We start from the raw sequence: 18,896 nt of genomic DNA on the forward strand, positions 1-18,896 counted from the left end.
TGTTATAATTATGTTAAATAAAGGCAGCAAATTGAATTTTGTATTTATAACGTAAATAGTATTGTGACAAAATACGTATTACGTGACATGTAAAATAAGGAGTGTCTTTTCTTTCTATCTTTTCATTATGTATGCGTGATTATATCACATGCACTCGTGATGCTAGAAATGTAATTAAATTATGACATATAAAATATTGCGTTCATTAAAAATTAATTATTCATTATTATTCACGGTCAAACATAATTTCTTGCATATTTTTAACACTTTAATATATTTATAATATATATTTATATATAATATAAACTTTAATATATTTATAAATATATTTATATATAATATATTTACAATAATTTTATAAGATATAATTTTATAATAATTATAATTTTATAAGTAAGTTTTAATTTAATGTAATATTGTTACTGTAACTTTTAATTATAGTAATACAATGCTTTATAGTAAGATTGATGTTTATGTGTTTAAGGAATATAAAAAATTAATTTCTTCATTGCAAAACTCTTTTAAAGATTTTTTTCTTGATATTTCTGTTGATTACTGTTATATAATTATAATAACAAAGAAAAGAAATATTAATGATTAATAATTGATATTTGTACTTACATACGTAATATTATTCAATAAAATAAAAGCATACTTTATGCGTTTCTAATATTTAAATAAAATTAGTTTAGTTGCAACGTTACTTTGATATAATAATTGCAATATTACTTTGACATAAAATTTATAATTAATTTATAATTAAATTTTTAGCAGCTAAAATGAAGAATATAAGGACTGCCAATTTTATTTTAGCATCGACGTGGCGTTCTTTGCCATTATAATGCTTGTTAATAGACCCTATATGCTTTTACGTATGATCTTTTTTGGCGTTATGTTCGCTCGTGTGAAAGACACGCATACGTCCGTAATTATACAAATTCACATCACATGTACGTATGCAAAAATGTACGCTACTCGTGTGTCATGTATAACGCATGTGGCAGTAAGTAGGCCAACCAAATAATTATTATTAAATGATTCGTGCATTGGATTCCCAAACGGATTGGATGGTTATATGAAACCAACATTCGGTCGAAATTACAATAAGAATTCATACAAATTTTTAAAAATGATCAATTTTATATTTAAATAAATTGAAGCATAATCTTTGAATTTTTAGCATAAGAGTGAATAATAAATTTGCATTATCTAATTAATTTTAAGGTGACTTTAGGATTTGTAACTGAAGTATAATCTTTTATCATGAAATATAATCTTTTAAAATAAAAATAATTGACAAGATTGAAGAACTAGAAACTAAATATTAGATTTACAAGACAGTTATATAATAGATATTATCAACTTTTACAGGAAAAAGATAAAAAGATAATTTTGCAAAAACAATTAAATTTGTCAAAAAGTTTTTAATGAAGAAACTAAATTTTTTGTTTACTTAATATAAAATTTGACATATTTCTTTCTATTTATCTATATATTTTTTTATCTATTTGGAGTTTTATGATTTGGAATATACTATATTTTACCCAGATTACATATATTTTCTAAAATAAAAAATTTATATGAGAGGAGTGAGAAAAGAAATCATATTCTTTAAAACTTCAGAAAAATATTATGAAAGATTGAACTATATAATATGTAAGTTCAAACTAACTGATGATATACGGATCAGATATACGGATGTATAGATCAAATATATAGCAGTAAATAAATAAGACAAATATTTCTAGTTAGAATGATCGATTAATATCAAATATTTCTAGTTAGAATATTTGATATTAATCGATTTATAAATCAAGATTCATATGAGGATATATGAATATTTGTCGATTTGCGTGTCACAAATCGTCGCAATGCTATAAGCGATTCAATTTTGCAGGATAGGGAGGAATGAGGTCGACGAAAGTGTATCTCTGCTTTTACACAGAAATACACTTTCGCTAATTGGTACTTTTGCAAAGAAGGCTGCATATTTCTAAGCATTGCTTTCATGAATACCCTTCTTTTTGTTACATTGTTTCTTTTAACTTCACTATCTTTCGGTCGATATATTATTAGTCCGCGTGATTTTCTACATTCATGAATTTACTCAATCATTATATCTCTTATTTAATTACAATTCTGCAAATATTTTGCAATATAATATTTGATATTTTTTAGGAAATATGTCAGACTTATTATAATAATAATTTACTGTAAAGTTGTTTTAGAAGTTCCGTATGGATAATTTTCGATAAATGAAAATTTAAAAAAATTAATAATTAATAGATACAAAAGAAATGGAGAGAAATAATAACATTTAATGCGGAAAATTTACATTTATTTTTGAATATTCCTATTTCAATTTTTAGAAATATTGTTTTTCTTGTTATACTATTTTAAATTTGAAATGATTCAACATTGTAAGTAAAATTTTATTTAGTTTATTAGTTTTATAATATTTGAACTTATGAATATAATTATTTATAATAATTATATATTTATAAGAACTATACGTAGCAAAGAGGAAATTAAAGTTAGTTTAACTCATTATTAATTATATTTTAATATTTTAATTTTTAAATTAATTTATATTTAGGTGTCTCAAAGAAAATAATGGCATTTAAAAATATTTTATAAGTAATATTAATTTTATTGGTGTTATTCTTTTTTTAGAATCAATTTTATGAAAAGACTGAAGTTCAAAGATTGAAGTTTATTCAAGTTTTAATTTCTGATTTTTAAATCTAAAGTTTTAATCTTAAGAGAATATTTTAACAATTATTTTAATATTTGACAAATCTTTACAATTATACAAAGTTTGATTTTTGAGTAAATGTTGTGTTTTGAACTTTCCAGAATTCATGCGCTTAGCGTGGATCACAATTTGCATGTTACATCACATGAAATTCGCGAAATTCGTGGAGAAACAGTGTTTGGTGAAATCATTGATTTACTAATACACGCGTTTACTAATTTGGTACACACGATTCTGTTCACGTTTGCGTCTAAATTTGAGGAATTAGTGAAAATTAATATTTGACAATCTTAATGATATCTACAGATATGATCTAATGATATCTACATCTATAGATGTCTTAATGAATATCTATAGAACATTTATTTGTGTATATATTGTATATTGAAGAATATATGTAGTAATGTACATAGTAATGTAGAAATGTATATAATATATTGAAGAATTTCGAGAAAGTAAGTGTAATTTATTTTGTAATCAGCAGTTTAAATAGCATGAGAAAAATTAATTACTAATAAAACAATAAATATCTCGTAATTTAATTTTAATAATTACTTTAATTTTTTGTTATAAACTTTATTTTTTTATAAATATTGTCATTTTGTAGTTAAATTTTTTCTGACGTTTTTGTAAAAATTTTTACGTGAAACTTTAACAAAGCTCTTTTATTTAGTGAAGTTTAAAGTTTCCTCATTGTATTTCTAAAGAAATGCATTATATTCTTTCTGTACAGATTTTAATTATTTTCAGTTGCACATAACTTTGAACATGATTTGCATGAATATTACATGTAGATATGCTTTTATGACCATTAGCATGACGGACTATTTCATCGGATTGTGCTTATCGAGGTTTCTTACTCGGAAAATACCTTTTTAGGAAGTCTGTCAGATTAAATTTCCGGAATCCATCAGTTTTATCTTCTGTTTGCATAAAAGCATGCATCAGCATATCGATCAATCCGTTCTAATTAAGGATGACAATTCATGAATTGTGCTTAGACGATGTTATTACATTATCACAATAATTGAGTCTTCCGTTAATTCCGACTTCATATCGAGATTGTAACAGCTTTCCTAGTTCGAAGGTCTATTATTGTCGGATTAAGTGTATATCCGGTCGATTTGAATGTTAATGCGACCTACATTTTCGGAAATTGCAATAAAAGTACAGTTTTCATCATCATACACATTTTCCAGTATTCGTATTACGCAATAACATTAAACCAATTTACAGCTGTAGTTTTATTTCGAAGATATAACATATAAACTTTATATATTTTTTTTTAATTATTAGGATATTAAAAATTTCTGTAAGAAAAATTTAACAATTAACAAATTAAATATGTTTATAGTTATAGTATTAGACTAATAAAATTATATGAAATGCATACAATATTTACACATGCGATGCAAAGAAAAATTCAGACTTATTGCATAACTATAATTTTTTTAATTATAAACATTTTTGATTGCAATAGTGTGAATAGTACGACACAAAATCAAATTTTGACTAATATTACATTTATTAATCAATAAAAAGGAATAACAAATTTAATAATAATATATTCAATAATATGAAACATATTACAGATTCTGATATATTGCAAAATATCCAAAATGTTTTCAGTTTTTTTTATTTTTAGTTTGTAACATATAATTTCTTTGAAGTTTGAATAGAATTCCTGCTTCTATATTCTATTTTTTTATTTTATCAACCGAACATTTTTAGTATTTTATTTCAATTGCTTTCGGAATGTGTTAGACAGGTAAAATTAAATAAATTCCTCAACTGTAGTGTAAATAAATCTGTCTAAACGTGAAAATAAAATTTGTTTCTTTACATTGATTTGTCTAACATTGATTTGTCTTTACTTGAATAATATTATTCAACTTATGAATTTAATTACGACGTTTCCTGCATTACGTAATCAATATATTTTCTTACATTTGTATTTCAAAACATATTTTACGCTAAAACCAACATTAATATAGTTGTTAAAAAATAAAAACTTTTTTTGTGATATTGTTGCATAAATTTTTTACAGAAAAGTTTTTCGTTATAAAGAACACTGGTTTTGTAATTATATTATTTTTTTAATTTTATTTTATAATCTCAAAAATTTATGACAAACTTCATATTGGTATTTATCTTTCAATAATTACAATAATAAAAACAATGATATAGGATACGGTCAAGGGCTTATTACAAATGCTTTGAAGCATTTTTTGATTGGTTAGCAAAATTCTTTGTTTTGATTGGACAATCAAACGCTTTGAAGTATCTGTGGTGTTGCATTGACCGTAGCCATAGTCTAAAAAACTATTATATTTTTTAATAATGAGAGTGTTATCTTTTTAGAAAGTCTTCATCTATTTAAAAAGGTTAAATATAAAAATGTGCAATAAATATGTACCAAATATAAGTAACGATATAGAGAGATAAATAAATATCTACCTTCGTTCGCTTGATACGTGCAATATCGCTTCATTAAAGGCAGTTGCTGTCGTTGCGCTGTGATACCTTGGACTTTAATTTGATCCACAGCTTCGAGCACTCAAGTACATCGTCGTCGTCGCTGTCGTCACCGTGAAATGCTTTTCTCACGGAAGAGATGGGATCGGATGAAAAGCTTTGCAATTAATCGGATATTCTCTGTTCTCTGCGATCGCGATCTTGCCACTATAAAATTAGTAGACAGGCATTAAGTGATATAATTGTAAGCAATATTGCCATTAAAAGTCGTATGAAAATCGTGTTTGACTTTCGGATAGCAGAACATCACGCATATTCGAATCCAATGCGGCATTTCTGTGTTACGATGATAAAGCAGGCATGTGCATGTGCCTAATGCGATTTCCACATTTAGACAGCTCAAGATCATCTAGTACAATAATGCCTATTATTCACGTAGCACAAGGCGGAAAGATACTTAAGCCTTATCTTTTCATTAAGCATATTAGATAAACAAAAGACAAAATCAAATTCATTAAGGTTTTGCCTTTTTTTAAATCTTTTATCATATTCGCGAATCTGTTATCTTTGTACAATTTGCAATTTATCAAGAAAAAATATACAAAGAGGAAGTGAATAAAATTCTTCTTTAGAATAAAATTAATATATACACATTTTGTGTTATTAACAAGCAAAACTTATTAAAAATAGAATTTTTATTTTAAATGGAATCTATTATTTATATTCAATATGTATTATATTCATATGTATATCAAGAGCTTTTATTATATATGTAGCATTATCGATACTTTTTTTTCTTTAGAGATGAATTCAGAAGATTTCGTTTCTCTCTCTTCTTTTCCTTTGAGTGTTCTTGAGATTATATTATCGGATTTGCGAATCTTCTTTAAGACACATGATCTGATCTGATATATATTGCGGAGTACTCTGTTCTTACTTTTCGAGTTCTAAAATTGATACTTCGTTGAAATTTGACTAATTCGAAATGATTTGTGATAAATTGTTTTTTGTCGGAAATACAAGAAACAAATAATCACAATTCATTTTTGTGACAATATTTTGTGATTAATTATTATTACCAAATTTTCTGATTATTTGTTTTTTTTCAAAAAAGAACAACGAGAAATTAATATTGTAAAATTATTCATTTGTTATATAGCTATGTGTTCTTAGAATTCATATTTTACCTAATTTCTTTTTATCAAATTACAATTTTTTTCTTATCTGAAAGATTTGATAATCAAATTTTTATATCAATCTAATAAATGTATGAGTTGTTAACTACAATAATAGAAATTAATGTTTTTGTTTTTAAATAAAAATTTGCGAAAGTAATGAAAGATTTAATTTTTTTAAATACTTATAATAAATGTATCCTAAAATTATAAAAAATTGAAATCTTGTTCCAAGTTTGAATTCTGTGATAATATTTTTTACAATAAAACTTTTTTACAAAGGAAAAAGAAATAATTGATATTACTTTTAATTGATCTATTAAAGGAGAAAATTTAACTATGATCTTGAATCATTATGTTGCAAATCCATTAAAAATAATGACATGATTAACAATATAAACATTTTTATTTTGAATTAATAAATTTAAAAAAAAATAAAGAAATAGATTATTAGGAACTTTTTGGGAAATTCTGTCTGCCAAGTATATTTGTTACATTCTACTTAAAATCGTGTGTTACCTTAAAATAATATAAGATTAGAATAGAGAATCAATATCTGCGAAAGTCTATCAAATACAATTTTCTAACATCAATACAGAAAAGTGAATATTGAAAATTTTTGAATAAATTTATTGAAATAGTTATCACGTAACCTATTTCAGTGTGGAACGATCAGATTTTATTGGATGAAATATGATTCACTTGATATTTGAAACTACAAACCGTTAAAAGTAATAGAATTTGTTTATAAATATGTTATTAAATTCTTTTAATTATATGTGATACGAAAAATACAGAAATTATACTTGTATGTAAGGATTAATTTCAATTTAAATTATTTTGGATAAAAAGTTCTAAATGTGAAATGTAAAAATTTGAAATCTTAAAATATATTTATACAGAGTGTTCCGCAAGACTTCTGCCACCGCTCGTAAAAAAATAGATGGAACCGAGATGAATATAAAAGTCTCATATCATTTTGTGGTATTATACAGCTAAATGAGAGAGGTAGTAATCTCACTTACTGCATTTATATTCGTTTAAAGACTTTCTGTCTGTGTAATTGCTCTTTAGATTATTATAATTTAGAGCAATTTGTGCAAATATTAAAATATAATTTATTTATAATTTACATATTAATTTACATATAAAGTTTAATATTAATGTTAATTTCAAATTTTGTTTAAATTCTAAGAAATATGTTAAATTCTAAGAAAAAAGAGTATTTTTCAATTAATTAAAAATTAAGAATTTATATACATAATATACATAATAAAAAATTCCTTATTTTCAATTACATTGCTTATAATTCAGAGATTATTGATGCTTTGAGAGTAAAGATTATATTTTTTGACATTTTCTTAATTCGTAAAAAAGAAGTTAATTTTGTATATTATAAATGTTTTAAATGCATTTGTTAATTGAGGTCAAAATATAAGCAACTGCTTTGTTTGCTGTATATTCTATATTTCTATCTTAGTTAATAATATTACTAAATTTATTTTATATATCTTTTTGTTTATATGCTTATATTTGAGCATGATATTTCAATTTTGAAATTATGTAAGTAAAATAAAATTTACAATTATATTATTATTAAATTGAATAGAATAAATTTTTGCCAATATATTTTTTATAGAAAGCAGAATTATTAAATCGTTTTTTATTTTTATATTTTATATTTTTGTGTTTTTTATGTTTTATATTTTTGTTAAATATTTTTGTTTGTTAACATATATAAAATACGCTAAATTTAGATTTTAATAGAAATTATTTTATTAAATTATATTTTATATGAAATATACACATTTAAAGCTATTATTAAAGCTATACAAACATACACTCACGCATTCGTATGTATGCACACATATAAATCGCTTTAACATCATAGGAAGATTTACTGATTTTCATGAGAATATATTACTCATGTAATATGCAAACTTTTTATGAAATAATTTCAGATTTTATAAAATAATTTGTATTGACTACAATCGCATTATTTTGAATATATTGATCTACATACAATCCAATAAATATGAAGTCGATAAACTACAATTTTACGAATCGTACGAAGTACTTAATTAAAATTTAAAGAGCACTAAATTAAAAAAAAATCCGTAATATTAAGTTTTCCGTCACATACTTTTTCTTTCTCGAGTCTTTTGTTTATTCGATTCCATCTTTGCAAATTCCTTTGATGACGAATTAAGCTTTTTAATGCGTAAAAAACATTTACAAAGTCCTACTACCGCAAAGTCCTATTACCGCTGGTTGTGATTAATTTGTTATTGAAACAATACAAAACGTCAGTTGAGTTTACTGCTTTAGTCACGACATCATATAATACAGCTTGTACTTGGAATACGAGAATAGAATCTGAGTTTTCTAAATTCAAGTTAATTCTTAAAGTAGATTGAGGCTATGAAAGTTTCAATATATAGATTTTCAAGTTTATTAGGCTTTATGTTTTTTGGAAATCTTTTTTAATGATATTTTATATTGTCGAGTTTTACAACGGTTTGATTTTTTTTTTTAATGAGAAGAAATTTTATAAAAAGTTAAATTCTTAAATTGCAATGTTTGACCATTACATGGAATTTATCACATTTTCTGAAATTTTTTTTGAAAAGCAGTTCTGAAATCAGTAATCTCGATCGTCGTCAGTTGACTATAATTTTCTCGAACAAATTAGTTTCTTTGACAAGCTCAATCTTGAAATGAGATTTTGTGATGGAAAGCATGTTCTACGTGAATCTACAGTACATTACAAGTACACTCACACTCATGTAATTGAAGCATAATTTGCGCTTCTAGAGTAATATAATTGATCTAAAAATTTAATAATATAAAACTTTAATTAACGCAATGGTACTTTACCAATTAATTATTTTCACATAAAGTAAATAATAAAAAATTTTATTTTAAATTCCTATTTTAAATTATGAAAGTATATAATTTAGTATAATCTCTTACTTTTAAAATGACATATCATTTAATAAAGAACCACGTTATTTACACTGCTTTTGTTTGTATAGGCTTTTGTTTAATTGAAAAATAAACAACTGTTTAATATGAAAGAAATAAATTACATTTTTTTAAATAAATGCTATAATCATAAAATTAATTTCTTTATTAAATGACATTTCAAATGCTATTGTTATTTTTTATTACAGTTATTTCTTGCTCGGAGTTGATTTAGGCTATTTATATATTCTAAGAACCAAATGAGAGACGGAGCGGAGTCATGAAGAAATTGCATCATTCACAATATTAAAATCGACTTATTGACTTCGTCACTGGATACGACGAGTGGACCAAAAGGAAAATATTTTTTGACAAAAATGCTATCCATATGCAGATAGACTCGACCAATTCGCTATAGCTTTATCTATTTAACTTATTCCTGGGGGCCATTTTCTAAACAAAAGAAATAGAACTAGTCAATTATCTTCAGCGAAGGAGCAAGAAAAGACAGGCGAGAAAAATTGCAAAACTGAGATATTTTATAGATATTTACAAAAGAATTTAAATTTGCATATTTCCGTGACCATATTTTTATTCAACATCTTGACTGAAAATAGCGGCGTAAATCGCCGCCATTACGCCGGCACGTAACATCGAGGTGACTACTTCGGGGGAAGCCCCTAATTTCAACGTGCTAGAGCGACTCAGACTGTTGAGTGCGAAACAATCGGCAGGTATTGTGCACAACCACGTTCAACAAAGACAGTGTATTTGTTGCACGAAATGTCTTGAATGTAAGTGCCGATGTTTTACATTGATACAGCATGTTCGAGCACGATCACTATTAATTAGTTAAATAATCCGATGCTTGATTCATTGTTTTTAATATTTGTTTTGCATGTTATATAGAATGCATATAATATGCAATGATAACATTTGTTTGTTTTGAATTGATTTTCTAAGTTAGATCTAATATATTTTTTTACTCAACACATAAATGGAAAGTTAAATAGTTTTTAATAAATAAATTGCTGATTTTAATATTTAAGATTTCCTTAATTTTCTATACATATATTTTTTAATTATTAAAAAGATGTTATATATTTATAATTATAAAATTCGGAAAAATTTAAATTTGCTGTAAGTACAACAAATAAATTTATAAAGAGAAAGAGAGAATTTTCAACATTGATAAAAAATAACGAAAATTGAAATAAAAGAATGATTTTGTTTTACTTTAATATGCACTCTTCTTATCGCGTCTGACTTATAGAATCCATTCTTTTATCGTAAATAAATTTATTTTATATCTGTTTGTTATATCAGAAATACAATAAATAATCTAAGATATTTATACTTTACTGTAATTTATTTCTCTAGAGTTTAAATTTTAGACATTTATTTATAAAGATGCATAGTATAAAATATTAAAGAATGATAAATAACACGATTTTATATGAAATCTTCTATATCAAATTCTTTTTAAAATAAAGTTAATAAATTTGAAATAAAACATATAACAAATAATATAAATAAATAAGTGTAAATAAATTAATAACTTGTATAGAGAAATTATTTAATTTAATACGATAAAGATTATTAAACTTAATAAAAAGTATATTTAAAAATTATCAGCTTATTACACGCATTATTTTTGTTGTATGTCAAGCGTTGTTTTATGCGCAAACTGGGAAGCTGAGATCTTTCTCTTATGTTGTCATGATTATTTTATGTTGTGCAAGAGATACAAATACGTGAAGGGATGTTATTTCGGAGATTTGCCGTATTCTGTTGTATTTTCGTGTATATAACTCTCCAAGCCAAGATTTAGCGGTAAGCTTAGAGTCCTTCTCGTAAACTTCCTTCGAAATATGCTACGTATCCCTTGACGAGCGCACTTTAGCCATATCTTATTACTTCATGGATATCTCGACTAGATAAGGGAAATAGATAAATCTTTTAATATAAGCAGTAATGCTTCTAGTAAACAATATTTTACTTACAATAGAATTATAAAAAAAAAAGAATAGAAAAAGTATAAGAAAATGTATAATACATATACAATATACAGATATATATATGCTCTGTCATCGCTATGATAGAATATAGCATATATAAAAAAAGTAACAAAATAAAATATTATATAAATCAAATTATATATATTTTTGAAAAAAATATTTCAAATTTCGATATTATAATAATAACATATGCATCGTTCAAAATGTGATTTTAATAATGAAATATACACGAAGATATTTCACGCAGAAACAATTTTTTAATAAAAATATTAATAAAACAAAATATAAAAAATTAACAGTTGCCTGTGATAATTTTATTATTATTATATATTTACTGCAGCGAATAGTATTTACGATGTACACATCTGCAATGCGGCAAAGAGGAAGAATAATATATAGGAAAGTCGTGAATAAGCTCCGTTTTCGTTTTCTTTTCTTTAACAATTGTATGATGATATGTAAAGAACGTTTGATGGGAGTACGTTTTTTTATAAAGTATGAAGTAATAAAAGGGCAAATGAGAATCAGCGCTGTTTACGGTGCGCAATTTACATTCTTTATTACAAATTAAAAAAAATATAACATACGTTTCGACTCTAGTTTGAGTCATCCTCAGTATATACAAAAATAAAAAATAAAAAATAAAAATAAAGATAAGATACCGTGTTCATTCGACGTGCTCACTAACGTTAATTTCCTTCCTTAAAGAGATAGGACAGTCTTTAAGGGTTGTCAATTATCGGATGGACATAGCTCACACAAGAATGACAGTACAATCATAATTCGAGTTAGCGAAATTAACATTAGTGAGCACGAAACAGAAATAATGAAATTTTCTTCAAATTATTGTGCTAGAAAATTATTGTGTTATATTAGCTTTTTTTAAACATATATATTTTACAACTTCTTTTCCATATATATTTAATATATTAGATTAAGTTATATGTATTGCAATAAAAAATAATAATTTTATATATATATATATATATATATAAAATAAATTATATTCTTTCTCTCTCTCTCTCTCTCTCTCTCTCTCTCTCTCTCTCTCTAACTCTGTGACATCTAGTTATTGAGAAATTCAGTGATAGTGACGTATCGATATGCCTTGAGAGCGTTGCGTTATCATGATGTTCTTGATGCAAGCGCGCAAAACAGGAAAGCACTTGAACACGTAGATGCTGCACTTACGTCTCGCTCTCTACTCTCTCCCTTTCTCGTATATATCTTGCAGTTCTCGCAAATGAAGCCGCAAAGCTATAAAGCATCAGCCAGCTCAGACCAGAGGATCGTGTAATCGAGGAAATGAGATGAAAGGGCAGAGTTCGCGGCTTCTAGTTGCAAGTAGGATCATTTGCGAGGTCAATAACTAGACTGAAATATCTGTTTTCAGACATAAAAACAAGAAAGAAAAATTGAAATTTTATGATAATGTGAAATAAAGATTGACTTTTTTTTTTATTTTTTACTAATTAAATATTGAATAAATCAACGATTGCTATGCATGTTAGAAAAACACGGATTATGCCATTGTTAATATTTAATATTAATATTAATTGTTAATATTTAAACATTTAATATTTAAACATACAATTAATTTAACTCAATTTTTGCAATTTTAAATTTATATATGTAATTGAAAATAAATTGAATTACACTATTCATATTCAATTTTCATGAATATAAACTGTGAAATATTGCTTAAATAAATAAATTATTTAATTACTTAGATATGGAATCTAAAAATTTACTTTTTGGACTTATATATATGTCATATTTAAAAAATTTTACATTTTTGTTGTAACAAAGATTTTTTTAAGTTTAACAAATTTGAAATTTTATATAAATGTAGTCAATATAATAATAATTTAGCAAAACAAATGTTTGTAGTTATATGTATACATAACAATTTTATATGTATATATATAAAATTAATTTTTATAAAAACTGTTATGACTATTATTAATAAAATAAATATAAATTAATTATAAAATGCAAACCATTTTTATTTTGTATATATTTATTTCATTATTAATTTAAATGTACGATATGCCATCCCAAAATACGTAGTAATTTTTTTAAATTTTGATGTAACAAAGTAGTACTTAATTGGAACAAGGGAATATGAATAGGCGTGCAGAAGAAAAAGAGAGTTAGAAGAAACTGTATGATAGCTGCGTGCGGCTAAGAATATTGCATCTTTTACTTTCGGTTATGAATAAATATCATCCTTCATAATTAGTTTGTGTCAATATTATTCCTACACATATATATAATATGTTTTAGAAATATTGTTGTTATAAAAGTCTTTGTAATGTATTGCAAATTGTTTAAAATAAGTTAAAATGAGCTGTATATTAATTTGCACAAATACAAACTTGTTTCTAGATTTACACGGTAATTGAAGAAATGTATTAAATGCAAATTTAGCTAGTTGTAAAAATTTATATTTATTTCATTTAAATTGATAACTTTTTATCATATTAATTAAATGTATACTTTGATACATGAAATATAGACTAGTATTTATTTTCAAAATTTTATCTGTGTAAATTTTATCTTTTGTATTTTATATTAAATATTTATGTATATAATATATACAATATATAGTATGTATAGTATACATTATAATATTTTATCATTTTTTTGTTTAAATTTTCTTTTTGTTTATTTAGTATTTATAATTCAAAATTAATCGAAGAAAATTATATTAAAATTAATTAAGGAAAATTATGTTAAAATTTATATTCATAATGAAACGAAACAATAATCTAATGCGGAAAATCTGTAAATCAAATATGTGAAATTTAACAGTATTTAGTTTTCATTTTAATATTTATTTGGATATTTGTGAAAGTATGCCGAATGTACAAGGTATATAAGGTTTGAAAAGATTATTTCCAGAAGAAAGCTTTCTATTGAAAACGTGACGAAAGGAACACATCTGGGCTGGTAGCTTTCGTGAAATGCACTTTTGTGTATTGCATTTTCATCTTTACGATGGCACCCGAGATGCAGGTGGTATATCTATTGAAGATATTTTATTCTGCTTTTAAAATGTTCTTTTTCAAAAATGTTCTTTGATATATGCATTTATTGTAAATATATGTTAAATATTTATTTTCTTGATATAATTATAGAAATTACATTTTTATTTTCTGAATCAGAAAGAGAGAGAGAGAGAGAGAGAGAGAGAGAGAGAGAGAGAGAGAGGGGGGGGGATAGTCTCTAATAATACGTGTGTGTGTGTGTGTGTGTGTGTGTGTGTGTGTGTGTGTGTGTGTGTGTGTGTGTGTGTGTGTGTGTGTGTGTGTGTGTGTGTGTGTGTGTGTGTGTGTGTGTGTGTGTGTGTGTGTGTGTGTGTGTGTGTGTGTGTGTGTGTGTGTGTGTGTGTGTGTGTGTGTGTGTGTGTGTGTGTGTGTGTGTGTGTGTGTGTGTATACATAGAAGAAATTGAGAGAGATTATTCATATGCAAATTTTATACATGACTATAAGTAGATTTCATATTTTAGAATAACAAAATTTAAAAATTGATTTTTTATTGATATTTATGATGTGCTGATGAGTTAATTATATTATTATTTATTAATTAGAAATTATATTATTATTATATTATTATTTATATTATTATTATTATTATATTATTATTTATATTATTATTATTATTATATTATTATTTATATTATTATTATTATTATTATTATTATTTATATTATTATTATTATTATTATTATTTATATTATTATTATTATTATTATTATATTATTTATATTATTATTATATTATTATATTATTATTTTAATGTTTTAAATTTATATTAAAAATAATTTTTACATAAACTTTTAATACTGAATATTATAAAATGCAATTTAATTGCATGTTTTTTTGTGTATATAATTAATATATATGTATACATCGTCATCAAAATGGATCGAATGTTTTACGTTACGGGAATAGTAGAAAGCAGCTATGAGTTAATTTCAGAGGATTTATACAGTCGACGTGGATACCAGCAATTTTCGACTATTTGCCTTCTCTTCAAGATTTATCGTTGGAATTTAGCATAGATTGTATGGGTTACATGTAGAGAATAACAAAAAGAATGTGAAAAATGCGAAAAGACAGAATAAATTATATAATACAATTTTATCGTTTGTGTAATGCTAAATTTTAAACTATTTTCTTTATAGTTTATATAAATGAGTATATATAATAGTTTATATAAATGATATAATTTCTTATTATTAAACGTTCAATACCTTCCTTATATATTAAGATTGTATATGTTAATAATATTTTTTATTATATTTTGCTTAATTTAATTATTTATATAATAATTTAATTAGCATTTATAAATATATATAATTTTTAATGCTAAATTTTCATAATAAAATAATTTTGTGAAAAATTATTCTGTCTATTCATTGTCACTGTTTTACTTTTTTAATTCGTCAGATATTATATTTAAATTTATATTAAGTTTTACATTTATCCTTTAAGTATTTATATTCAGCAATAACCTCTCATCATAGACTTACATATTTGTAACGATGTCATTGACATTTATTTTATTTTAAGCCATTCCAAAAATAACAACTGCAACTTGACATTTGCCAGGCTATCTACAAGAACATAGATCAAGAGTATCAGAGAAGTCTCCTGACACTCTCGCTGTACTGCATCTTGGTCAGTGCACCCTAGAGATCATTCTGCTATTGCCCGATAAATCTCAGAATAGATCTAGTTGAATGAATGTTAGTCATGTTTTCTAAAACAATATCTATTGCAAAACTTGTATTACTGATATAGTTTTTGTTATTTTTTACTAAATTATAGCATATTATTATGTAATTAATTATAAGAAGCAAAAAAAAATAATTTAAATCTCAGCTAGAAATGATATATTCTATTATTATCTATTTTCTTGAATTATTTTATAATTTAAATAAATAACTTTAATTATAAGAAATAAAATAATTTGATTTTATGTACACTTTATTTATATGATTAGAGAAAAGAAATAATCTAGAGAAAGAAATAATCTATATATAAAAACAATTATAATTTATTAAATAGAGTTAAATTACTTTTACTTTTATTACTATTTTTTCTTTTGCATTATGCATGTATACTCATGCATTTTATAATATCTTAGAAAGGTATCGTTTATCCCTCGTCCTTTAATAAGGGAATGACCAATAGCAATCCAAAAGCAATTTAATTAAACTTACATAATACTGAAGAGAACTGCGCGTTGATTGCCAGCGGCTATCTTTGGCGCCTGCGAAGGGAAGTTTACTATTTGGTGCCTTCCTGTCGCGCCTTAAGTAAAAATAGTAGTGAATCTTTGACGTATATACACTTTATGTATCTCTGAATTTTATTTGCTTTTCTTTGAATAAAAGATCGGAATTGGAAAAACTCAAATAACGTTAGATTTTTTTTCATGTAATAGATTCTTCATGCGTTTGTCATATTTTATTCTTAATTATTGTCATATTTTATCTAACGAACTACATTGTTGATATATTTCTTTCATATAATTTTATTCTGTAAATATAATGTAATTCTACATGATTCTTCATTAATATTACACATTTTACTTTATACATTACAACATTTTATTAATATTAACAACTTAAAAAGTACAAACATGTTATTATTACTTTTCTCTTAAATTATAAAAAATTTATTAATATGTAAATTTATAAATTTAAAATTATTTATAATATTATCAATCTATTTTTAATAAAATAATTTACGATTTCGTACAAAAGAAATGCGACAGCTGACAAATGAAGCTACAAAATAAAGTGATACGGAGACTCGCATGCGATCTTCTTTTGAATGAAAAATTCGAATTGATTTTTACAATTAAGATGTGTCATTTGTGATAGGAAATCAATTAATTAGTTTTGAATTTTTTATTAGCTTAACACATTAATTAGACATTAATTAATTATACTTAATTAGACATTAATTAATTATATTTGTTTATTAATTTCTGTAATATAAAAGTTAAATATTTATATATATATATGTTAGGATAAAAAAAATTGACAAGTTACAAAAATATTTTGTATTGTAAAGGAAGAAATTTTAAATTAATAACTCAATATAAGATACAATTTTATTTATTTTATTTTACTATTACTTTTACTTTACTATTTCCCAATTACGATAGAAAATAATTATGTACTGTTATATTTTTTTTATAAAGCTAATTTTTTGCTTTATTATAATTTATGTTCCCCGATTTTGATTACTCATTTCTATTATCTCATTTATCTTCGTGACTATCCAAAGGGGAAATGATCGTTTATTTATCAAATATCCGCAGATTGTTGTTAAAATATTTGTATTATGAGTGAAATATATCTCTTCTGATCAGTTTCAAAGTGCAGTAGCGTTTTCTGTTTATGCCAAGATGCCTCTTCGTGTGAAGCGCTGTGTAACATCCACACTCGATCACTTCGACATGTAACGCTTCCTGCTTGGAATGTTGTGTAAGAAATATTGGATAAATACATAAAATCAGAAAGATAAGAGCCAAAGAATAATTGATTCGTTACTTTTAAATGTAAATACACCTAAAGATATCAGTATATTTTGTACGCATATTCTATGTAATATTTGAAGAATGAGGTTATGTGTATACGTATGATGAAACGATGATTGGTATCGCAAATAGAAATGACTTAATCCAATTTAGAGAATTTGCACTTCGCCGCTTGCTGGAGTTGTGCATATAGATGGACGATCGAAACCTTATTGGCTCGTTAGTAGTCTCCTGAGTCTTTGGCCCTTATCAATTTAGGTCTCTATCTAATAAGATTGCCCAGTATATTGGAAGTTTGAATTATATTATTTAAATCTGAATGAATGATAAGAACATATATGTAACAAACTGCTTAAATAGTGATAATCAACGTAAAGAATAGCATTTACACATAGAACATAAACGTGAAATATCAATACGATTTTAAAGTGTCAGCTGATGGTTGACCTAAATTGCAAATTGCTTTGAAGATGGTTAAAAGCACTTCCATTATTAGTTTTATCATTTACTAATATTATTTGGTAATATGTTTAAAAAGTATTAAAAGGTTTGTGATTTTATTTTGTAGCATGTTGAATTAAACAATTATGAAGATAAAGATATTTGGGCTATTTAAAGTAAATTTTTATTTTAAAATATTAAATTAATAGATGGAGCTATTATATCCTTGAAAAAAGATGTTTTTTTTTATTTTCTCATAATCGACCAATGTATAATTGTTCATATTTTATAACATTATAGTAAACCTAATTGCATTTTTTAAATATTAAAGCATTCAATGCTATTATCATGACACAGTTATAATTACAATTATAAATTAATTCAATCGGCTTAAATACGGACCGTCTTCGTAAAAAGCATGAAAAAACGACACTCGTAAAACTGCTGTTTGTGGAGACGAAAGACGAGACATTTTCTACGCAACATTTTCACCCTCGCATGGGTCAAG

General features: G+C 24.4%; 1 protein-coding gene across 6 annotated transcripts in view; it reads left to right on the forward strand.

The window, feature by feature from the left end:
* The window catches only part of LOC105427039 (potassium channel subfamily T member 1), a 95,989-nt gene that overhangs the window by 28,415 nt on the left and 48,678 nt on the right, over window positions 1-18,896 (forward strand). For 2 of the 6 annotated variants that reach the window (XM_089083702.1, XM_089083703.1), the window contains exon 2: window positions 9,579-10,103. The exons of the other annotated variants lie outside the window; for them this stretch is intronic. The gene's annotated coding sequence lies outside the window, so the exon portion shown is untranslated. The remainder of the gene's footprint in view (window positions 1-9,578; window positions 10,104-18,896) is intronic. 6 annotated transcript variants of the gene reach the window in all.

The sequence above is a fragment of the Pogonomyrmex barbatus genome, unplaced genomic scaffold, assembly GCF_055798465.1.
Source record: "Pogonomyrmex barbatus isolate J1 unplaced genomic scaffold, ASM5579846v1 scaffold8, whole genome shotgun sequence".
Taxonomy (NCBI): Eukaryota; Metazoa; Arthropoda; class Insecta; order Hymenoptera; family Formicidae; genus Pogonomyrmex; species Pogonomyrmex barbatus.